The 24812-nt window shown below is 42.6% G+C and overlaps 1 long non-coding RNA gene across 1 annotated transcript in view; it reads left to right on the forward strand.

Moving 5' to 3' along the window:
* The window catches only part of LOC123577593, a 235276-nt gene extending 220928 nt beyond the window's left edge, over positions 1–14348 (forward strand). The window contains exon 6 of the long non-coding RNA XR_006701961.1: positions 14176–14348. This is a non-coding gene — a long non-coding RNA (uncharacterized LOC123577593). The remainder of the gene's footprint in view (positions 1–14175) is intronic.
* Positions 14349–24812: the final 10464 nt, after the last annotated feature.

Consider the following 24812-nt stretch of genomic DNA (forward strand, 5'->3'; position numbering starts at 1 on the left):
ACAAGTGTTTAGTGATGAAAAAGAGGGAAATGGGTCTTAGATAAGCAACTCCACTGATGCTACACTTGACTTAGTCTTCGTGCTATCCTGGTTGTCGATGGGAAGTGGGGAAGTGGATAGACTCATGTACGTGATCGGTCATGCTCCCTTGGTGGGAGTGGATGAGTAAGTTAAGATTTGACAGACCATTTCTGGTGGTTTCCAATTCCATAATAGCTCAGTTAACAAGGGAATTCATTAATAATATTTTGTTGTTAACTTATACTTAAAAACTATGATGTTATTTAGAATAAAGTATATAGCCATTCTGGGGTGCGTGGGTGGCTCAGTCGGTTGAGTGTCCAACTCTTGGTTTCGGCTCAGGTCATTATCTCACGATTCGTAGGATCAGGCCCTGAATTGGTTCACAGCCTGTTTGGGATTCTCTCTCTCTCCCTCTCTGCCCCTCCCCTGCTTATGCTCTCTCTCTCTCCTTCAAAATAAATAAACAAACTTAAAAACAAAAAAAGGCATATAGCCATTCTGAGCAGAATTAGATGCTGTCCTACACAGGATGAGTGACTAAGTAACCATTTGCAATGGTTCGTAGGTGACTCTGTATGACGATGTGCACTCTAGAAATAACTGGGCCTTCTTGATGTCCAGACTGGCACACGGCCTTCTTGCCAAGTCGGAAAGAGATCTGAAAATTCCCATTCCATTCCATTTGCAGAAGCCACCACAGCATTTCTTCTTCTGACCCTAATGGGAAGCACATGGAGATCATTGAACGTCGGGAGCCCTCCTATGCTCAAATTATGTTTTTCAAGCCAGGGCTATGATAAAGTAACCTCCAAACATGACCCTGGCAAAAGTCAGTAGCCTTGCTTATTCTGGCCACGTTCCTGGTGCAATCCAGGGTTCTGGGAAGATTTACTTTAATTACAACCTTTTTTGCCCTCTTTCTCTCCCGCTTACACTCATGATTTCTTACATAACATGTGTTAGAGTTAGCAAAACCGAAAATTTCATTCTTGAGCTAATTAAATGGATGTAATGTGTGCTTGGTTGGCTTCTTTTCTTTTAGAAGATCTGGCCAAATTAGCATGTTGTACTGTGTTTCTGAGGCATATGTAACTTCAATCCTCTTTAATTCTTTGGTTTTTATGTCTCAGTGAAACTTTCATTTTTGTTTTCCATGGCAAAGATAAGAAAGAGACTTACTGTATTCTTAAAAATTTTCCCTAGCCAAACAATACCCTATGGAGAATATTGCCTCTAAAGACTTTTTTCTTGGTATTCTAAACAGTGCTCATGAGAATTGGCTCATTTCCAAAAAGTTTTGCATGGAGCTTATATATGAAAGTTAAAATTCACATTAATTAACTTGGAACATATTGGCTAATACCAACAGCACCACATTCTCCATGAATCATGGAAGTATTAGCATGCATTAAAATACCAGATTTTGGAAGTATTTTCAATTGTACCACATTGCTTACCACAAAACATGTAAGTCGTAATTTTTGCCTTCTGTTCGACAGCAGCTCAGTGGAACAAACATTAATTGAGCACCTTATGTATGTGCAAAGACCATCTGCTCTAAGAGAGAAACTGGACAGCACAATACCTGCTCTCACAGGACACTTATTCCTTTGAGAAGAAACAGACATGTAAACCAACAATTGCAATGGTTTGTGAAAACACAATGATGAAAAGATACCCAGGCACAGAATTTAACTCTGTTGGAGTATAGTGAGGAGAAGGTGTTGGAAGGAGTTCAAAGGGGAAGTGACACCTGATGAAAAGCTTTCCTTGATGTGGGGTGGGGGGGAGCTGCGGGAGTGGTGGGAGAACATTCTGGGCAGAGAGAAAGCAAGTGGGGTGTGAAGGAAGAGCCCAGGTAAGGAGTGATGCGGGCCCAAACTAAGACAGTGCCAGTGAGGAGACCGGGGACGAATCTGCAATCCTTAGGGGGTAACGCTGAGCACTTCAGCAGTTGGCTTCATTTAGTGTCTTTGGTAATATGCTACCAAAGGTGGGGCTTTTTGATGGTTCAAGATGATTTTGCTGGTACTGTCTTTTCTTTTTAAAAAAATTTTTTTTCAACGTTTATTTATTTTTGGGACAGAGAGAGACAGAGCATGAGTGGGGGAGGGGCAGAGAGAGGGGGAGACACAGAATCGGAAACAGGCTCCAGGCTCTGAGCCATCAGCCCAGAGCCTGACGCGGGGCTCGAACTCACGGACCGCGAGATCGTGACCTGGCTGAAGTCGGACGCCCAACCGACTGCGCCACCCAGGCGCCCCTGGTACTGTCTTTTCAATAGACAACCCGATTTAAAGCAAAGCTTTGACAAACATTAGGTGGGCATAATCTGTTTTCATTTGAATATTACACGTACATAAATGCCCAAGACTTTTTAATACGTGCAAAAACAGCATCTTTTAAAGGCATTTATTCTTGGTACGTAGCAATGAACTAAGAGCAAAATAAGAAAATGACATAATATTTGGTGAGCACGGAGAAAACCCCAAACTGGCTTTCTCACTGGTCTCCTTTCTGCCTGCATGAAGGAGTTACTTGGTCACCTACCACTGCCTATTAGCAGAAACGTTTTCCCAGCCTTGCCTATAAATGGCCAGGCCAATAAACTGCCTCATTCATCCGTTCTGTTGACACGTTCCGGCTACTAGGATGCTGGGAACCTGGAAGAGAGAATTCAAGAAGTTGTGGTCATTGCCTCTGAGAGAAAGGGGGGCATAAACAGATATTCTCAGCACAGTGTGACAGACACTCTGTTAGAAGTGGAGCCAGAGTCCTGAGAGAATGAAGAGAAGTGTACCAACTGCTAAGTGCCAACAGAAAAACTTCACAAAGGAGGTGATAATAAAGCTTGGAAAGTTTTGACGGAAGGAGAAAAGGAGGGGCGTGTGATGGCATTTCAAATATAAGGAACCGAGGAAGACCATATTATTGTCTCTAAGTATTTGCTCCATCCTGCTGTGAGAGGTTTTTATTTCTCTGCCCCTTAATTGGCGCAGGGAAAACCTCAGAGACCTGGGCATGGCTGTTACAGTTGCATGACTAACACAGAAGCATTGTGTGCAAAGGCACAGAACTAGGAATGAGTATGGAGTCTCTGAGGAATGGGAGGCTTAGCACAGCCCAGAGTGTAGACTCCGTGTGTCGAGCCTCTGTGGCCAATATGGAACCCAGAAAGGCAGTTGAGAACAGATTTTTAAATGGTTTTAAATGTCCTTCTGAACAAGCTGAGCTGCATTCTTTACACAGTAGGAAGCCAGTAAAGCTAAGGATTGACATGATGAGATTTGTTTCTTAGGAAGACGATTCTAACGGGGTGGAAAGAGACTAGTACCAGAAGAATCAGCTAAAAAGTTGTTGTGATACTAATAACAAACGTTTATTGTGCATTTACTATGTGCCAGGCATTTTGTAGACATTTACCAAAGTAATCTCACAATACCCCTATTTGGTAGATATTATAATGATTCTTTATTATATATAAAGGAGGAAACTGAGGCACAGAGACGTTATATAACTTGGCTTGATCACTCTGCAAGAAGCGGTAGAATCAGAATTCCATCCTAAGCTGCCTGGGGGACCAGAACCCACACTCTTTGCCAGCACACCACACTCCCAGAATCCAGGCAAATGATACTCAGCATCTGAACTAAGGCAGTGCATGGACATAGAGAGGAAGGTATCAAGTCTCCTATTTCTGAGATTGTACAGAACGTGGGCATGAGTTGGAGCTTAAGGGTGAGAGAAATAGAGGGGCCAGAGAGAACGCCCCCATTTCTTTTTTAGGAGACTAAGTAGGTGGTGAAACAGTGAGCAGAAACAGAATATAAGAACAAGTTTGGGAGGAAAATGAAGAGGTTTGTTTGGGAAACATTAATTTTGAGGCAGGATACGCGGCACCAGGCAGAGATGAGCTGTCATCATTAAATACGGTACCGAAGCTCCTGTACCGAAGCTCAGGAGTATGGTACCGAAGCTCAGCAGAGACAAAGCCAGGCTGCGCAGAGGGCCAGAGGGCAGATGCAGACAGCGAGGTGAGAACAGGAGCAAGGACAGAATAAGAAGAACCCCATCCTTCAAGGACGAGATCTAGCAGGAGGAGCCAGAGAAAGACTGAGAGGCAGTGATAATGGAGAGAAAGGTGTCAGAGAACAGAGGCTTAGAATGAGTTAAAACTGGAAAAATTGGGAGACGACTATGGCCACTTCTGCTGTGGCACCTCCAGCCACATAATGACTTTGAGAAACCAGAACCTCCGCTTATATAGAGGCATAAACATCGTGTATCACCAGCATCGCCGTGGGGGTACAAGGATGCATTGGGTGGAGGCAGAGAAGTAGAAATGAACTTCCCCAGTCATGGCTCTCATAGAGTGGACCACATTTATACTGATTTATAACTACAGAACTGCTAATGAACTTGTGAAATACCAGGTTCCCATAAATGGAAAGAAACAGTACATTGCTTCGATTTACAGGAATTACTTAATTCCAAACATGGTAATGAGAAAGATTTAAAAGTAAAATCTTCTCTGGAACACTCTCATACCTGGAAGAATGGCTTACTAGTTTCACTTCTTCTGCGATCCACAGTAACACTATTACATTTCAACTGCCTGTAACTAGTTAGAATAATAGTAAAAATATTTGCATAGAATTCCCCAGGTCTTTGGATAACTTAGTACAATAGCATAATTTTTTTTAACATGTGAATAGCTTGAAGCTACACAGAATTTATTAGGAAATAGTGTACTAGGAATAACCCACATGCATGCTCTGTAGTAGGGGAAGAAGAAAATACTATTGCATCTACAACACAGTTTCAGGGTACCTGAAATTGTTAAGGTATGTTGGGACGGTGTTTGAAAAGGGCTCTATGGAAACAAAGCTTGGAAACGTGGGATTAAATAATCTTAATTTTTTTCTCATTGCAGGGCTTCTGGGAGCCTTGGATGTGTCGGTTTATACTTATAGCTCTAGATAGATGTAGTATACAGCAGTCCCCAAACTTATCTGACCATAGATCCCATGGTTTTTCAAGAACACATGACCTACTTTATTAAATGTCCTATTGGTAGATTGTATTTCTGTTCAGAATGTTTGCTGCTCCTACTTTATAGGATCCATTTTCTTAAATCTTTTTTTAAAAAAGTTTAATGTTTATTTATTTTTGAGGGAGAGAGACAGACAGACAGAGCATGAGCAGGGGAAGGGTAGAGAGAGAGGGAGACACAGAATCCAAAGCAGGCTCCAGGCTCTGAGCTGTAGGCACAGAGCCTGACACAGGGCTTGAACCCATGAACTATGAGATCATGACCTGAGCGGAAGTTGGAGCTTAATCGACTGAGCCACCCAGGCGCCCCTGTAATCCTTTTTCTATGGGACTATCTTGCCCTACTCCACTGAACATAGGAGCCATTATGGGACCTACTTTGGCCAACGTAATGTGACTACAAGACACGTGTGTCACTTTTGAGCAGACACTTCAAGAACTAGCCTGTAGTCCACTGCTAACAAGACCAGCTATGCCAGATAAAGACTGTTCCAATAGCGCAGAGGTCTGGAGTGTCCTGCGATGAAATGCAAAGACATAAGGAATAAACCGTTGACATTGTAAACCATTAATATTTTAGGTCATTTGTACCACAGCTAACTTAGCCTACGCTGACTCCATCCTTCCTCTAAGCATTTCTAAATTACATGGGCCCGACTGCTTTTATAGGTGTACTCATTCAGTTTCAATTTTATAAATGATGAGATATTCTTAGAATTCCTCTTTAGGTTCAGAAGGTGAAATATATAGATTTAGATAATACATATTTCGGAAGGTGACATATACATATTTATATAAATATATAGATGACAGGACTTAAATGGTGCTCAAAGTCTTATATGCCTACAAAATTACCTGGAATTTTGTCGAAAATAGACATTTCCAGGCCCAATTCCCAGAAGTTCTGATTCAGTGGGCCTGGAATGGATCCAGGAAATCTGAATTTGATAACAGCTTCCCAAGATATTACCAGTACAATGGTCTACCAGCCACACTTTGGGGAGTGTATTGCTCTCTAAAGCCACTCATCTGATTACCAGGTATAGGTACCAATAAATGCCATTTCAATTTTTTTTTTTTTTTTTTTTTTTTTGCTATTTCAGTTTAAGGAGGCACCATGGAGACTCCTCTTTGAATGACATGTATGAAGTTAGTCACATCACATTTTAGTTTATATTCATTATATTTTGTTATAGTTTACTGGAAAATATTTTATGCACAAAATGGTACTCATGTGTGAATGCCTGTCTTATTCAGAAAGCCTGACTCTAGGTGACCCTTGGCTCTGTCAAAAAAAAAAAAAATCAATCTGCTCTACAAAGATCAAGTTCTATTATCAATGAAGATCAAGAGCTATTTCTGTTGCAAGTGACTGAAACCTAATTCAAACCATCTTAAGCAAAACAAATTTATTGGTTACAGAATTAAATGTCCATGGTTTTGAGAGAATGAAGTTTGTTGCTGGTTAAGCAGGCAGCATGTGTTAGAACTGGAGACCACACCTGCCTATGGGAGGGTCCCATAATGGCTCCTGTGCCTTAGGAGGGGGAGACGTTAATAAGAGGGCCAAATAAAGATGGTGTGCAGGTTCTGAGGGAGGAAGGCCCAGTAAGCAAGGCACTACCTGGAGAGTCTGGGGACAGGTGAAGGGCAGTCTACTCAGGTGATTTGCACTGGGGAAGTTTGGCATGTGTGACTAAGTGGAAGTCTTGGAAGCTGGTTAAGAAAGTAGGGAGGTAGACAGAGTAAAGGGTGTCAATCAGTTGGAATCAAGGCTTTACTTACAGTTGGATATAGATGCTCAAAAGATGGCTTCAAGTATCTATTTTTTTCCATCTCTCAGTTCTGCTTTCCTCCATATTACTTCACTCTCAGGCAGAATTTCCCATGAGGAGCAAGATGGTGACCATCAATTTAGTAATCCCCAAGCTGGGTCTCATTGGTATGGCTTGGGTCAAGGCCAATCTTTGGCTCAATCACTGTGGCCAGAGATGCCCTGTTTGGCCAGGACTGGGCTGTGTGCCCATCTCTGCAGACAGGGATGAGGTTACAGTTATCTAAATCACAAAGGTTTCCCAAAGGGAAATTGGGACTCTATTCCCAGCAGCAAGGGAGCAATGAAGACCGTGCAGGCAAAATTCAATCTGTCCACTGTAGACTTAATGATACTTTTCTTACTCTGGATTAGCAATCTGACAGGAAAGGGAGCTCACACACTGGATTTTTTTTTTCCCCCAAAGGACAACGAATGAATAAAGAAAACAATTTCAAAGCAAGCCAGCAAGCGAAATGTTTAAAGTAAACAAACCATATCTATCCCTTTCTGGGAAAATATCAGAGAAGAACTTGGTGTTTTAGACTGCAGTTAGGTCTCATGGCAGTCACAAGAACCTGTGTTTTCTTCTTCAAGATTGCCTGTTAATAAAATTTTTCCCATAGATATGTTGAACCTGCATACTTTTTAACCTTGCTTTAAATTCACCATTGTGTAGTTTACACGGAAGCCAGATTTTCTACAGATGCATAAAGTTTAAGGGGGAAAATGCTGGCAACCTCTTGTCTATTTAAGTTAATTACTACGGGCTAGAATCAGAGCCATTTCCTGCAGAGTTCTAAAAGTACCATGGAGAGAAGCAGTTCAGTCCTCATTATGACTTCTATTGACTCATGATTTTTAACCAAGATGATCTGCACGAGATCTCTTTACAGACAAAGGTTTTGGACTCAGATTCACCTTTCCCCTTATGGCTCCCACTGTCACTTGTGTGGTATTATGGAACAATTTAGGGGAAGGAAGCTTATGAGTGAAGTTATTTCTCCATTGACCTATTCTTTTACCTTTTTTACCTTTTTCCTCTGCTTGTTCCCCCTAGTATAAGTACACTCCCATTCTTATATTTTTGTTTGTATACCGGGTTAGTGTGATGCCTTGTATACAATGAGTGTTCAATAAATGTCACTAATTAATGACTCAGCCCGATATCAACATGTTTTGCATTATGCCACCATTCACTGAACTGCAGAGTCATTTCTGAGACAAGTCAGAGCTCTGCCAAGATCTATTGGACATTTTACCAGAGACTTGGAAAATTCCAAAAATGAGATTGTTTTTTAAGTGTGGCTTCTTTTTTAAAAAGCCAAAACATAACAGCCACTTTTATTTGTTAATGCTCAAAATATAAAGGGGAGAACAATTAAGAAAGTGAGGTTTATATGGGAAGACTGTTAAATTCCATCTAGTTGTTGACAGCTTTGGCACTCAAGATTTCAACATCTGACTGCAGAGAAATATCTCTGATGCATATAATCTATATATAACTTGTGTAATCGTGCAGATCAGGCAATTTCTGCCCTTCCTCCCTTCACCTTTCCTCTTCTGCAGAGCTGACACGGCAACAAGTGTATTTATCATTTTTGGGCCATTGTAGAAAACATAGAATCAGCCAGGAAACCAGATTCCTGTCCTGCCCCTGCAGCCTATAGGCCATTGTGAAGGTGATAAATAGCTGTCATCCTGCATAGCATTCGGGAACTGAAAAGTTCAAGGGCATGGAGGGCTCATCTGTGTCTGCCCCTTCCTTTGGTAGCTTGTAGGAAAGCTGTTAGGAGTCAGAGTGGGAAGAGAGAGGAGGGAGGAGAGTGAGTTGGCTGCTTATCATGGCTAGATGTCCAGAAACCAAATCGTAACAGGCTTTTTGACTGGTGTCCTTGAATTCCTTGAGCGATTCACGAAATTCTTATAACCTTAAATATCTGTGTGTCATCAGTGTCAGTTCAAATCATGGACGCCACGGACAGCTTGATAGGCGACCTTCCGTTTTATCACAGACAAGTGCACTATCGTTCCGTTAATTATGTTGCTTAGGTGAGCACTTTGGGATTATATCTGTAGATCTGTTTCCAGTTAAAAATTTCGTTTTCAGAGTGTTGCTTTACCAGTTGTCACAAATTTATGCCTCGGTCGTGTCTGGGTTTTGCCCCAAGTGCCTCTCCACAACAGGCGTCCAAGCACAGCTGAGGTTACTTGATTCTCTCTTATCACAGGCAACTGACTACTGTACCCAGAGAAGTCCCTGCTGACATGATTGTGACGCCTGCCAAAGACTCTGTCTCATGTCATGTTGACGCAGTAAAAATGATGACCGACCTGACTCCAAGTCGTCCTTCACTAGAGGCTCTCGCGGCGTGTTGACTCTTGGCACTTACAGTTGTTTGCTTATTGAAAAGGTGTCAGGTTTCTATGGCTCCGAGTGCTGGCTCTCATTACAGTCAAGTGGAAGCAAGAAAATTCAGGCAAGCCTTTCATGGAAAGAGAGGCCTGCCACAATTTCAGGTTTCATGGTAAATGAACAGAGAGAAGGGAGATGCAATCTCTCTTGACTTTTCCAAGATTTTGACAGAAGGAAGTTGTGGAGTTGAGGATGCGGGTAGGTCACATTACTGCTGGAGACCAGACCTGCCTTCATCTCTGAGACGGTTGTGGGTGAGAGTGTTGCTGGTAGGGTAGGAGCAGAGGGAGGGATGAGGACAGTGTGCGGGTCCAGTGTGAAGGCAGGACCCTGTGTCCAGGGTCACAGAACCTAGAGAATCCAGGGACAGAAAGGTGGCAATCCAGGGAAATAGTCTGTGCTCGGAAGGTTAGGTAAGGTGAATGTCTTGGCAGGTGGGCTAAGCAGGACTAGAAGTAGTGGGAATGAGGTAGTCGGGATCAAGAGCGCTATTCGTCCAAAATTGTGGCACCATCTGGGATTAAAGGATAGATTCTAATCTGGAGAGGGGTGCTGGAGTCAACAAGGAGAGCAGTAAGACAGGAAAAGCACCGTGATTAAATCCTGAAAAATCCAGTTATAACAGTGGCTTGGTCACAGAAGAGTGAGGAAAGGGGAACTAATATCCATTGATTGCATAGCAGACATTGAACTGGGCTATAGATTTTAGCCATTCATTTACTCAACAAGTTTTAATTGAGCACTGACTATGTGCCAAACACTGTTCTAGGCACAGGGGATAGAAGAAGCAGCGAAGAAAACAAAACCCTTGCTTCCTTGGATCTTACATATTCATAGGGGAGACAGAAAACAAAATAAACTTTTTTACTAGGTTAGAGGGTAATGCGTTCTCTGAAGGAAAATAATGCAAGGTAGAGATGAGAAGTATGGAGGATTAAAAATTCTAATTTTTTTAATGTTTATTTTTATTTTTGACAGAGAGAGAGACAGAGCATGAGCGGGGGAGGGGCAGCAAGAGAGGGAGACACAGAATCCGAAGCAGGCTCCAGGTTCTGAGCTGTCAGCACAGAGCCGGACGTGGGGCTCGAACTCACAGACCGTGAGATCATGACCTGAGCCGAAGTCGGGCGCTCAACCGACTGAGCCACCCAGGAGCCCCACGGATTAAAAATTTTAATAAGGAGGCCAGGGAAAGCCTCACTGAGAAGGTGACCTTTGGGAAAATCCTTCCAGGAGTGGGTGCGAGCCATACAGATACCTGGAGGAAGAATATTACAGGCAGAGGAAAGAGCACGTGCAGAACTGAGGTGCCTGGCACACTCAGAGAACAGCAGGGAGGCCAGACAGACGGATTTGTGCAAAGGAGAGGCAGGACAGAAGATGAGGGAGGAAGCAGCTGACAATGGAGGTCAGGAAAACATCTAAGCCCTTTTAGGACAGACAGTATTTCTCAACTGGGATCAACTTGTTTCCAAGGGGACACTTGGCAGTGTCTGGAGACATTTTTAGTTGTAACAACTGGAGGCTGCTTGCCCTGAGCAAGACTTTAAACAGTCCAAAGTGGCATCTTTACATGCATAGGAAGCTCACATCAGGCCAAATAGTGGGTGGCCAGTACATTGGATGGTGGATTCGATTTCAAAACAGTCTCTGTAAACTGAAGTTGTCTGAAACAGATAGGAAGTTGTTTTGTAAAACCTACTACTGAAGTATAATACACATAAAAGAACAGTGTACATATCACAAATGTACATGTTGATGGATTTTTACAAGCAAACACCAATGCATAACAAGCATCCACATCAAGAAACAAAACATGATCAGTGCCCTGAAAATCCTCTGCTCCCCACCCCCTCCAATCGCTACTCTTCCAAGATTCCAGGCTCTGAGCTGTGCGCGGGGCTTCAACTCACAAACTGTGAGATCATGACCTGAGCCAAAGTCAGATGCTCGACCAACTGAGCCACCCAGGTGCCCCTACTCTTCTGACTTTTAATACCATAAATTCTTTTGCTAGTTGTGCAGCTTTTCTAAATGGAATCATGTAGCATATACTTGACTTCTTCCCCTTAACATTGTGTTTGGGAGATTCATCCATATTGTCGTGTAGACCATTCCCATTCATTCTCATTGTTATACAATATGCCATTGTGTGAAAGAAAATAGTTGATCTATTCTACTTGGATGGGCATTTGGATAGTTTCCAGTTTGGAGTTATTACGAGTACTGCTGCTATGAAAATTCTAGTACATGCCTTTTGGTAAACGTGTACACATTTCTGTTGGGTAAACATGTAGGAATGGAATTTTAGGGTTACAGGAGAGAAAAGAAGTCTTGACGAGATGAAATGTAGCATATTGTAGCCAGGGCAGTAAAAATAGAGATAGATAGAGATAGAGATAGAGATAGAGAGAGATAAAAATAGAGATAGAGATAGAGTTAAAAATAGAGATAGAGATATAGAGATACATATACATATGCATATGCATATGCATATGATAGAGGAGGTATGGGTAGGTTCAAGAATGGAAGAAGTTCAGAGCTCAGGAAAGAAAAGGCAATGATGTGAAATAGAGTGTGGTTTAAGCTAAGGAGAACGATGGTGTGTGGAGGTCGGTCGGCACGTAGCTTATGGAAATCAAGTAGCAGCTATGTGGGGCAGCAAAGGGCTTGGGTAGGTGTCAAACAGGGCTAAGTCTGAAGCTTGCTCTGCCAAATGTGACTGTGTATCACCTGATAGCTCGAAGCTTTGACTTTCCATTGCAGGAAATAGAGGTTGTTGAAAGATGAAATCCATTTACTCCACAACTATTGATCGAATATCTACCTGTGTGCAGCATACTGGGGATTCGGTGGTGACCCAAAAATAAGAGTCCTTGACCTTGTTGATTTTACTGGTAAGGAATAGAGTAAACAATGATTATTTCATTACAATTATGGTAAATACAATGAAGGAATCTAACTTAAACTGGTGGTGGTCAGGGAGGAGTATCTGGGGCCAAGTAGGCATGAGTCCGGCCAAGAGTTGGGGATGAGAAATTCCAGGCGGATGTAACAGTATGAAGGAAATCTAAGGAGGCATGCTCTAAGGAGCATGGCATGTGTGAGGAAAAGAGTGAATAAGAATGCAAAGGGAAGAACAGGGGCAGATTTGATGGGAAGGGCAGGAAGAGCCTTTAAGTGATGAGCTTTACTTTAATCATTAAGCACTCTAAACTGGAAGTAAGGAGAGGGCTGGTGGAAGAAGCAGGACTGGTGGCAGAATCACATAAGTGCAAAAATGTAGGTTGATTCATGAATTTGCAGTTCAATATTCACCCATGAATTCAAATACCTTTACGGGATGAGGAACCACCAAGTGAATCCGGTCATGTCTGAAATTATTTGGGTATCAATAACTAATGAATGGATGAATATATAAATAGTAGTTTATGAAGTTAACATAATCTACAAAAATTGTGTTTAAGATTACTCAATCCTCTGGGGCACCTGGGTGGCTCAGTCGGTTAAGCGTCCGACCTCGGCTCAGGTCATGATCTCGAGGTTCATGAGTTCAAGCCCCGCACCAGGCTCCGTGCTCACAGCGTGGAGCCTGGAGCCTGCTTTGGATTCTGTGTCTCCCTCTCTCTCTGCTCCTCCCCTGCTTAAACTCTGTCTCTCTTTCAAAAATAAATAAACATTGGGGCGCCTGGGTGGCGCAGTCGGTTAAGCGTCCGACTTCAGCCAGGTCACGATCTCGCGGTCCGTGAGTTCGAGCCCCGCGTCGGGCTCTGGGCTGATGGCTCAGAGCCTGGAGCCTGTTTCTGATTCTGTGTCTCCCTCTCTCTCTGCCCCTCCCCCGTTCATGCTCTGTCTCTCTCTGTCCCAAAAATAAATAAACGTTGAAAAAAAAATTTTTTTTTAATAAATAAATAAATAAATAAATAAACATTAAAAAAAAAAAACTTAAAAAAAGATTACTCAATCCCCTTTGCTCAGATATTGACTTAGTTCTGTAAATAGATTTCCATTCTGAGCATAGTAGCTCATATTTATTGTGTTGCTATGCACCAACTTCCATTCTCAGCAGTGTCTAACATGTGTATTCTCTTATTTAATATTCATCACAACAACTCAGGAGGTCCATTTTATTATTATTTTTGTTTTACTGATGGGGAAGTAGATGCCGAAAAATGCACTGATCCACTTGCCCCAGATCACCCAGTAAGCATGGCCTCAGGAATCTCCCAGGCAGTCAGATTTCAGCCCACAAACTCTCAATGACTACTCTTTATAGCCTCCAGAAAGAGGTCACCAACAAGCCAACACCAACATCTGGTTGGTTTGATTGCTCTATTTCTCATTTTGAATTAACATGTTAGCAGTGTGCATTGCACATTCATCTCTTGTGAGCTGATTAGTATGATTCATTTCCCAAGGGCCTCATCCCCTAATAGTGGACTAAGAAGGCTGAGCTTCCGAACCAGCAGACCTAGTGGTGGATCAATCACTGGACCTCAGGAGAGTCATGTGAGTAGAGATTGGGGAGGTAGGCAGGATCCGAATCCTACAGGCCTTGTGGACCATGGAAGTGTCTCAGACTGTTCTCTTAGTGCAGAGGAACGGGGTATGATTGGTTAGGAGGTGATCGCAACAGTCCGGGTGAGGGATGCTGGCCACTTAGACCAGTGTGATAGCAGCTAATGGAGATGAAATGAGAGATTCTGAGTAAAAGGCCTTGCGTAATGCTTGGCACATAGTAGGCACACGGTAAGGGGCAGCTATAGTTAACAACTAAGGCATATTCATTTCAGTCTGGCAGGGCAAATTTCATGGCTTGGAAACTGCTGCCTAAAGCATGGCGTTGAGAAAGATACCAAATGTCTTTCAGACCTGCATGAAAGGAGGAATAGCGGTGGCTGCCATGAGCTCTCAATAAGCAGCTGGTCGCACACACACGGAAGATTGCTTTAATAATGATTTGCAGGTAAGGGTGCTTGGGTAGCTCAGTCAATTAACCATCCGACTTTGGCTCAGGTCATGATCTTACGGGTCATGAGTTCGTGCACCGCATCGGGCTCTGTAATGACGGCTCAGAGCCTGGAGCCTGCTTTGGATCCTGTGTCTCCCTCTCTCTCTCTGTCCCTCCCCTCCTTGCTCTCTGTCTCTCTCTCTCTCTCAAAAATAAATGAACATTAAAAAAACGATTAGCAGGTAAAGACAAGATTCTTATACAGATGATTTTGAGTCATTTTTCTCAGTATAATAATTTTAAATATGAAATCTTGTATGATACAGAAACTTTTATAAAAGGATTTTTATTAGATAAAAGCAATACATGATGAGTGGTAGATTATAGAAACTTACTGAGTTGACCTTGGGTTTGGAAATATTCACAGACAATGCACGGCAAACAAAGGTTTGTGCAGACAAGTTAGTTTGACTTGGGTCAAATAATTTGTAGAGATCCATGATGCACATCAACGTGTTAAAGGTTCAGAAAAGGAAGCATAATAAAAGAAATCTCTTTTCTTTTATTGCACCCAGAATTTTTCAAACTGATTTGACTGTGGAACTTATTTTCCACCTGACACTTCCTAACATCTCATAGAAACATGACAATATCTGCATTAATATTATGTTATGATAACATGATGCTATACTACAAAGCTTGTAATGGCATCTCTTTTGGTCCTGGCTTTTGTAGAGCTCGGTTAGTGAGAGAATATAGAGTATTTGTTTTTAGACAACCATTCTCACTTAAAGGTAGTTGGTTTTATAGATGGCAACTTTGCTTTGAACCCAATCACTGACTTTGTGACTGACAATAGTTAACCTTTGTCCAATGAAGGTCAGTTCCTAGCCAGAACCCACGTTCTGAAGCTGCTTCAATTTGGACGACCCAGCAGAACACAGATTGCCTAGAAGTGGGCCAGTCCCAGAACACTAGGGCTCATTCATTTTAAAAAGTTTCCAACTTTTAGCTCAGCGCTTGGTGCATAAAAGACACGCCACAAATATCTTTTGAGTAAATGAATGACCACATAACTGAATGAATAATCACGGTCACTATTTGTCCTCATAAGAAAAGGTAATTATGAGACCAGTAGGTATTGTGCCAAATCTAGGAGAAATCTTAAATAACACAATCAGCCTGAGAAATAAACAAGATTTCTTTTTTTTTGTTCTGCGGGGATTTAGCAAATTAGATCTACCTTTGTTGAATTGTACATATTGAAGGAAATAATGTCTTTGGCCAAAAACTGGATAATGTTATTGAATAAGTTTGTCCTTTAATAACTTGGATACATTTGTGTGAATTAGACAAGTCACATAATTTCTTTGTTTTTTGTCTTCTGGACTAGGTGATCTCTAAGGTCCCTTTCAGTTCAAAAGTGTCTGTGAATCTATTCACTCATAAATGCTATGCTTTGTCCTTTTTTTTTTTTTTTTTCTTGCAACATTGGAAAAGTGCATGATCTTCATTATAAAACCAGGTCTGAGTCCAGACTGAAAGAGCCCCAGGAAAGCACAGAATTCCAGAATGTTTTGCAAGAATATCCTCACTCATTAAAGAAATGCTACTAAGAGGAAAACAAGAGCTCTATTAACAGCTTTCCCTACAGAAGAGCTGTACGAAGTCCCCTTCATTGGGAGTATGAATCTCAGCAAGGAGTAGTTTCCTCTGGAACAGTCTTGATGAGCACAAGTGAGCACGGGTCAACATGGGGACTGGTGACACAGGCAGGTACCCAGTAGCCTCTAGGCATGATTATGAACCAACACTTACATGTGCTCACTTAACAGTGGCTCAGTGACAGCCACTGTTCTAAATGCTCTACTTAGACTAATTCATTTAATCCTGACAATGACGTTATGAAGTAGGTATTATCATATTCGTTTTAGAGATGGGCAAACCAAAGCATAAAACATGAAATTTGCCCAGCACTGTGGACCTAGTAAGTGGTGGGGCCAAATTTGGACCTCAACAGTATGGATCCAGAAGCCCTGCTCTTAGCCATTCTGCATACGGCCGTCTTAGGATACAGTCTAGCCATTGAGGAAAGCTGACATAGACTAAGCCACCCAACATTATTGGTAGCCCACAATGCTAAATGCTGTTAAGGACTGAGAGGGGGGTGGTGAAATGATGAGGACCTCATTCCTGCTCCTACTCAGCTAACAAGTAAGCAACTCACTCCAGGTGGAATGAAAGGAGTATTAGAGGTTCTGGGGAAAGAGAAAGGTAGAATTCAGCTAGCCTTGACAGATAAAATAAAGAGCATTTCTGATTCAAGCAACAGCATGGGTTTTGGGGTGTGCCAGATAGACTTGTCTTCACATATTGTGGAACATATGGTAGGGAGATGATGTTTGGCTCTTAGAAGGTTCTGTACCATGCTAAGGAGTCTCAATGTAAGTAAGTCTATAAGCAGTAAGAGCAATTTATCCTTTACTTGGAATGTAATTCTGGAGATAGCACAGTGGGCTATAGTCTAAGCAAAAGGAATGGGGAATTAAATCAGGGTAGTTTGAGTGACAAATGTCAAGAGGGATGTTGTGTGTGGTAAGTATTGTGAAATGGTTCCCAGACCACTTTAAAGTATAAAGGTCTTATTATCCAAGTCACTGAGAATGCTGCCAACAGAGAGACCTCAGCCGTCAAGCCTCTGTATCCACAGTCATACCCTCTTCCTGAGATAGTTGGTGTCCAAGCACTGATTACCCCAGGGGTATAAGGGCACCACCTCTCACCACAGCTCTGAATGGTCATCCTAGCCTCAGAAGCCCCTGCACTGCAGTTGAACTTGTTTCTCTGCCTGGTCCGGCTTCCTTCCCTTCTCTTCAACAGGCTGGTGTCCTAAGAATACTCCCTAATAAACCTCCTCGATGGTAATAATCTCTTAGAGTCTGAAGCCTGGGAAACAACCGGCTTCCAACGGCTGCAGAGTGCATTGTAGAAACAGTTGGGCATCTATGCAGGGATGTAGCCAGTAGAAGAAAAGGGGAAGTCAAAGAAGATGACCAAACCAAAGTAGCTAGAAGGATGATGGTCTAAGACAGTATGATCTGTCCCCTGACAACTCTGAAAGGCCCCTTGACAACATCCCTTTTCTCTTCTTGATCCCTAAAATCTGCTCTTCACCTATAGGCTAGAGGGATCACATACAGAAGAAAGTCAAAGTCCTGATCATACTCTTCTGGTCTCTCCATTCTCTATGCTCCAGCCACCCTGGCCTCCTTACAGTTCTGGAACATGTCAGCCATCCCACCTGTTGGTTTCCAGATACTAGCGAGTCTCCATCTCTCATCTCATTTGTATCTCTCTGCTCAAAACTCCTTCTCAGGCAGGCCTCCCCAGCTGCCCGCATGTAGAATAGCAACCTCTGTAATTTTCTACCGTTAAACCCACTTTATCTTTTCCAAAGTATGTATTTCAAGTTGACACTGAAGTGATATTATTACTTATTTGCTGATGTGTTCATTGTCTCTTTTTCTTTTTAGAATTAGGGCAAGAACGTCATGGTCTTCACTGTTATATCCCTGGTCAGGAACGTAATTAGTGTGTAAGTTCATGAAAATTAGGGACTTTTGGCAGAAAATATGAATTTCATTTGGAATATGTGGAGTCTGAACAGCCTCTAGAATTTTAGAAGACAGTTACCCAGAGAAGAGGAAGTTCCTTCAGAGTGTCCAGTACCCTGTGAAGTGAATGGGGAGAATGAGCTACAACACCAGTTCCCAAGTTGCTCCAGAGAACATGCAGAGCATGCCTTTAGGCTGGGAAGGGCTTTGCATGGTGCTCCAGCAAAACCCAACTTGGTCAAAGCATCACCTACAGTGGCAACAAGCTGGAGGTGAGATCCCAGTGAAGCTCCTAAAACTAGAAGTGGCAAAGGTTTACTGGGCAGCATTCATAGTGGAACAGAGTCCAGGAATCAGAGTGTGGATTTTAGAGCCAGTCTGTGGTGGTTTGAACTGCACTGTTGTCGATACCTGGCCTCCTTTGTAATTGGGGATGCAAACTCACAGGGTTGCAGAGGGTGCATGAGTCAGTACATAGCACCTGGCACACTGCAAGTGCTCGATAAATGTTTATTGCTATTATCTGCCAACTAAATATTCTAAACCCTGCTCTTAGCCCATGTCTTCAAAATCATTATAACAACTTTGAAATTAGACTGGTATTTTCAAATCTTTGTTGTTGTACTTAAAAAATTTTTTTTTAATGTTTATTTATTTTTGAGATGGCGAGAGAGACAGAGTGTGGATGGGGAAGGGGCAGAGAGAGAGGGAGACACGGAATCTGAAGCAGGCTCCAGGCTCTGAGCTGAGCTGCCAGCACAGAGCCCGACGTGGGGCTCGAACTCACGAACCATGAGATCATCAGACAAAGTCAGACGCTTAACTGACTGAGCCACCCAGGTGCCTCTATTTTACTTCTTTGATCTTTGGTTTGTTCATCTGTAAAGTGGGACTAATCCCTATAACACAAAGAAAGTACCCAGCGCTGGGACTGTTGGTAGTTATTAATTGGTTGGTTACCAATTAATATTAACCTCCCAGTCTGAGGGTCACACGTACAACTGTCTCTCTTTCCTAGAGTTAAGAAAAAAATCTAGCAAACTTAGATTCATTGGCGTAGTCCAGGTTAGGCCTACGTAGGTGGGTAGGATGAGATTCCATGAGCTCTTGACTTTGAACTGCATCTAGGGAGTGGTAAAGTTTCTGTCTGCTCTTTGAGCATAAGACTGTGCTGAAACAGAATAGTCAGAAACCCCAGATTTCTTGGGTTTGTCATGGAAAAGGTTCTCAGAGCTGCTATCTTTTCCTTTGAGAGTCCTCAGTTACCTCAAGTTCCGGCAAGCTAATCATCAACAGAAATGTCCCTGTTGACCAGAGCTACCGTAGTGATGGCCACTTTTGTTTCCAATAGGAGACCCAGGCGGTGTACCAGATTAGGAATCTGAAGGAAACCCCAGGGACGTTGCCGTTATTGAAATTAATTATTTAACGGACTCATTATTTTTCAATTGTGTTAGAGACCTTGAATTAAGTCTGTTGGCAAACGTGTAACCATTGAAAATTCTTCACAGTCAGAAACTGGAAACGAAAACTTTCTTTTGGTTTTAGATTTTTGGTCTTGTGCAGACCATTGAAGTCTGTGGATTAAGTGCATTAGTTAGAATAATATATTCAAGGATTTAAGGAATTTGGGTCCAATTTCGAACCACTCCACTACCTCTGGCTTGACCTCAGCTCAATTCCTTAATCTTTTGGCTTCGTGCTCCATCTGTGCGAGAGGCCTCTGGCAACCCACTGAGTGCAGTAGCTGTAGGAATAAATTAAATAATGGGCTTAATATCACCACTGAGAATGGAGTAAATTGCTCTTTTGTGGCATCCATTAGCTCAACTGAGAATATCAGCACAGGATTCTGGGACTATGATGGACTATACAGGATAAGGTAGCATCAGTGTTAATGTCTTGTTTTGCCTCGAATGACTCTAGACAACAGATACAGAATACAGAGAAGAGAGAAACAGGGACAGAGGAGAGGGTTTGGAGAGGAAGAAGGAAGAGAGAAAAGGTGAAGGGATGGAGGGCCATAAGGTAGGATGTGAGGCATGAGTGTAGAGGTTATGCAGGAAAAGAGAAGACCAGCGAGGCAGGGAGGGGAAAAAGCTTACGGAGAGGACACGCTTTACTCTGTAAGGATAGCAAGGTTTTATAACCACCTCACAACCACACTTAGTCCCAAAGCAGGCTCTCACATCTGCTTTGATAGATTTAGGAGGGATAGCAGAAATTGTAATAATGAGAATATCCCCAGCTAACATTTATCACTTACCCTGTGCCAGGCACATGCATAATGCATTCTTCCAAAAGGGACTCGAGGCTGTTTGCAATACAAGACAAACTACAAGAAGGGAGGGAAAACTGTATGTGCACACGTTGGCTGAGGGAAATTTTAGCAAAAGTAAAACAGCGGTGAGTGGTTTTATAGGAATTAACTCATTTATTCTCTCCACCACCCAATGAGGTAGGTACGTTTAATAACCCCTTGTTATAAAGAAGGAAACTGGGAAAACCAAGGTTTTGATATTACGTCCTTGGCTTGCCTTCAAAGGACAGTCTAAAAAAAATAATAACCCTGTGGGCGTCTTGCTACTTACTTTCAACAATAGCAATTTCAAAGCTATTCACCAGGAAAAAAAAATATATTAGCTCTGCTTGCCACCAAAAGATGGCCAAAAATTATGTTGTGTAGTGTCTTTCTTAACTTAGGTCTTTTGAAAAGTTTATTTATTTATTTTGAGAGAGACAGAGACAGTGTGAGTGGGGGAGAGGCAGAGAGAGAGGGAGGGAGAGAGAATCTCAAGCAGGCTCCACATTGCCAGCACAGATCCTGATGCCCAACGTGGGGCTGGAACTCATGAACTGTGAGATTGTGACCTGACCCGAAATCAAGAGTCGGACACGTAACTGACTGAGCCACCCAGGCACCTCTCTTAACTTTCGAGTATCCCTTATATAAAGACTCTTAAATTCCTCTCAGAACTTGGGCCAGGAGAGACTTTCTCCTAAATAAACTGTGTGATTCCTTCTACTTGACAATGGGAGTTATGAAAATCTTCATTTCCCCTATTTCACTTGGCTATGAGGAAGCTTGGAGCTAAGTTTTGTGCTCAAATGCTATTTGTCTCAGCCAGAGTTTTTTTGACTTGTCTTTTTTAATATTTGTCTTTCACTGTAAACCACCTTAAGTCTCTTTGGAAGAAGGCACAGTATAAATAAACAAAAGACAAACAAAATGTAATCCTGTTGGGGTTATGCTAGGGATATAATAATTTACCGAAATAGTTTCCATAACACCCCTGAAATCTTTTTATCTGAGAGGGAATATTCTACACGGTATCCTGGGCAGATACTATCTTTCATGGTGTTTATCGCATTTTTCATGCCCCTCAAATAGCATTCCAGACCACTTTGGGTAAGGAACATGACATCTAGAGAAAATTAGCTGATTGCTCTCATATGTCTTCTTGTTACAGGGATCTAATTAAAGTTTTGAATCTTGTCCAAAACTGTGCTCTAAAATAACCCAATTTAAATCTACATTTATCAGTCAGGCTTAAAACAAAGAACAGTTTCGCTCACTCCACCTATTCACTGGTTAATCACTACACTTAATTTGTAGATTTTTATTCAGTTCCAAAATTTCTTTCAGAAACAAAGCCAGTTCTCATCCCCCCCCCCCCCCCCGATTGATAAACACTATGCATGTTAGATCACACATCCCAAGAGGCCAGCTTAAGGGCCAAGATGGAAGTAATTTAATAACAAAACCTTATCTTCTCAAGGTTGCTTCTTCTGTGGGTGATCGACCCTTTCAGAGAACAAAGCCTTTCATTTCCAGAACTTACATTATAGGTATGATTACGATTTTTGTTTCACTTAGAGATTATTTTATATTTTAAGCATTTCAAATGAAATCTTGTTTATAAAAAAAAAAAAAGAAAGAAAAAAGAAACATAAAACAAAAGCAGGGAGAACGGCCAAGAATTTGAAAGAAGAATGCAAATCTTGGGCACAAAATAACTAAGAAGCTAAATTCTGCTGTCCAGCAAGAAGTTAAAGTTTAACAATTCGCTGCTTCATTCCCATTTTATTTTAGCTTATAATATAACCTACCCTTTTACTTCCAATTACGTGATCTTTTCTATTTCATTCTTGCTGTTTAACGAGCATTTAATGGGAACTATGTGTCAGGCTCTTCATATTATAAGACCTAAGCATCAAAAGAAACAAATTCTTGTTCTGATATTTCTTTTGCAACAGCTCATGAAATTGTAAAAAAAGTAAATACTCGATAAAGCAGTATTTACAAATTGACTAGCCTGTGACACTTGAGTGAAATCCATGGCCCTTGAAATTAAGCTGAGATTCCTAGAAGAATCCACAGTGGTTAGTACACTTTTTACACAATAGTTAAGAAAAATTTACTCCTATCAGCACAGATGACAGGACCATATCAAGTGCTACAAACTGAATTATGGCCTCGTCATAATCGGGATATTACCAACGTATTTTTAAAGCCACTTTTTTTGTGTGGAAATATAAAATCCGTGATCTCTTGGGAGAAGTGTGAACACCCCCCCCTCTTCAAACCAGACCTGGGTATGTGGTGAGCACGATGGTGGCCTTTAGGAGCTACCGCAAGTTCCTAAGTTTCCTGACCTATGAATTGGGTAGAGGGCATACATCAGAGGCAGTTTTCTGTGGAGCTAACTAAAGCTAAGCTTCAAGGCATCTTTTCCAGGCCCCCCTTCATGGCCCTGGAAGGAGTCCTAGCAATAATACATTCACGCGGTTGTGTGTTTTTGTACAGTTGGCAAAAGTAAGCTCTTTTAACCACAATCAGCTGGGATTGAGGTCCTCTTGCACGTGGATTTTCCCTCCGTCACTTTCCCTTGTGTTGGGTGTTGCTAGAGCAGTATGAGTAGGCTGCATTTGGTTTTTACTTTAAGAGGACTATCCCAATTGCATAAAGTTCAGGCCTCACAAAAAAACTGCATCAATGCCTAGGTCCAATAACAATACCTATATTACAGGTGCATCATGATGCTTAAATGAGTAATGGACAGATCCGGGTACATGGTATATACCCAATGGATGCTAGGCTAGGCATTATCCCCCCAAATGTTTTCCTCTCTCTCTCTCTCCCTTTATCTTTCTTTGTTCCTTTCTATCTGGAAAACAAAGTTCCAGAAGTTAGCATTTTATGTGCTTAAAACTGCAAATATTTTTCATGAAAAGGAACTTTTCAATCCTAGGTAACAGGACCACATGATTTTGGGGGCCCTAGGCACTTTTGCCTCTGTTGAATCCCCTCCTCCATTAAAAAATAATAAATAAAAATTAAAAAAATATACTTTAACATTGTATTAGTGTAATGACAAATATTTTAATGGATATTAAAACACTCTCTTAGACCTTAATGTTAACTTTTTTCCTTCTGATTTGAAATGAGACCCTAAAGCTATTATGGGCCCTAGGCACAGTGCCTAATAGAAAAGCCAGTTATAGGCTTCTCCAATATAAATAAAACTTTCTCTAACCATCATGGACTCAAGAATGGGAGTAAGCAAAAGGCAATGCTGTATATCTTAAACCGACCTTCAGGTACACAGAGAAGAACCATGTTTTCCAAACAAGATCTAAAGGACAATAGGAAGCATTTAGCTTTGGTGTTGCAAATATGCACATGGAAAAAAAACAAAATACTCACATGGATGGAGTTGGCTCTTAGGAACTAGCAGGGACCATGTCTTACTGTGAAACACATTTTTTGTCTCTGAAGCTTACTTTTCAATTAACATTCTTGCAGGTGTTTGGTTGCCTGTTTTAGTCACATTATCAATAGTGAAACGTTCTTTCAGAAAATAAGCTTCATTTTGCCAGTTTAGAATTTCACCCAAAGGTCTCTAGAAAACACATTGGTTTTGGTGCTGGTGCATCAAATAAATCACAAATGAAACAAACAAGCTGGCTTCCTATCAAAGGTGTGTCTGCAGAGCCCTGTGACTCTGCGTGCCAGGGGCTCTATCTGGCACATTTCTTAACTTTGCAAAATTAATCGTGCCAAAGAGAACATCATCAAACGCGTCCGGCATAGAGTGTAAACATCTTCAAACCATGATTCTGCGCCATCAAGCGCTCTCCAGCTAATTTCATTTGGTGCATTACTCTGGAAGAAAATCGAGGCCAAGTGAAACTGCGGAAATGGGAACAATGCAAGGAGGAAAAAATCTCACCCCATTAAGGGATCCGTTTCTTCTTTGCACAAATAAACCCACCACGCCTTGGAGGCAAGACTAGATGGCTCCAGGATATTATCAGAACGCCCCGCGGGCCCTCTCGGACTGAGGGAGCCCTGCACTACAGAGGAGGAAGGTGGCTGGAGCCGCAGGGCCCCAGCCCTGGGCGCCTTTTAGGTAACTCCTATAATCTGAGCAATCGCTCCTCCTCCCCTCCCCCCCGCCACCCTCGCGGAGGCACAGAAGCCGGTTTTCGTGTGTTTTCACACGGGAGGCTAAAGCACGGCCCCACATTTTCCAGTCCTCAACGCAACGTTAGCAAGGCGCACTGACAGCGTTTCGGGAGCCACTCTCCTTCCCGCAGGGCCGCCGCACGCTCGGCCGGCCTCCTGTGGGGATTTGCACGGCCCCGACCGCTTCGCTCTCCCTGGCTCCTCCATGACCTTCCGAGATTGGCCTCGGGACAGGACTCTCCGCGGAAGCACCACCCTCGGCGCTCCGACCCCGCGCGCGGCCGCGCTCCTGAGACTCCCAGAGGCGGCCCCTAGGGCGAGGGCTGGACGCGCGCGGCCGGGCCAGGGGGCGGGGACGGCGGGGGCGCGCGGGCGGTTTCCGGCGGGGGCGCGCGGGGCGCGGGCGGCGGGGCGGGGCGGGACTGGGGGCGGGGCCGGGACAGCAGCGCCCCCCGCCGAGCGGCGTGCAGGCA

This window comes from Leopardus geoffroyi, chromosome A1 (assembly GCF_018350155.1).
Source record: "Leopardus geoffroyi isolate Oge1 chromosome A1, O.geoffroyi_Oge1_pat1.0, whole genome shotgun sequence".
Lineage (NCBI taxonomy): Eukaryota > Metazoa > Chordata > Mammalia > Carnivora > Felidae > Leopardus > Leopardus geoffroyi.